Genomic DNA, 409 nt, shown 5'->3' on the forward strand with positions numbered 1-409 from the left:
CCTGCTGTCCTCTTCATCTTAAACTTAAGCTGCCCAGAAGCAAAAATCTTACTGATTATATTCAGCGAAAATACGATGGCTCCACTCCCTGGCTCTACCGACGGCTTGAGTCCTCGGACAAGAAATGGGAAAAGCCCCAACTTCATCACGAATTTTTTTATATTGTAAGATGAGTAATATTGTGCCTAATTTCATCAAGTTTTATTATATAGATCTTTACTATATAACTCTGATTTTTATAGAACTGCTACTCAGTCCCTCTTAGATATTGAAATTGATTTTAAATCTAAATATATCAATAGATTAAAAGGCTCAGTGTCCTCCCTGTCACATTCATTGTACAACACTTTGTCCCGCTCGATGGTTTGTATGTTAAAACAATTTTAAGTAGAAATATTAAATAATATAT

This window comes from Palaemon carinicauda, chromosome 10, assembly GCF_036898095.1.
Source record: "Palaemon carinicauda isolate YSFRI2023 chromosome 10, ASM3689809v2, whole genome shotgun sequence".
In the NCBI taxonomy this organism is placed as follows: domain Eukaryota; kingdom Metazoa; phylum Arthropoda; class Malacostraca; order Decapoda; family Palaemonidae; genus Palaemon; species Palaemon carinicauda.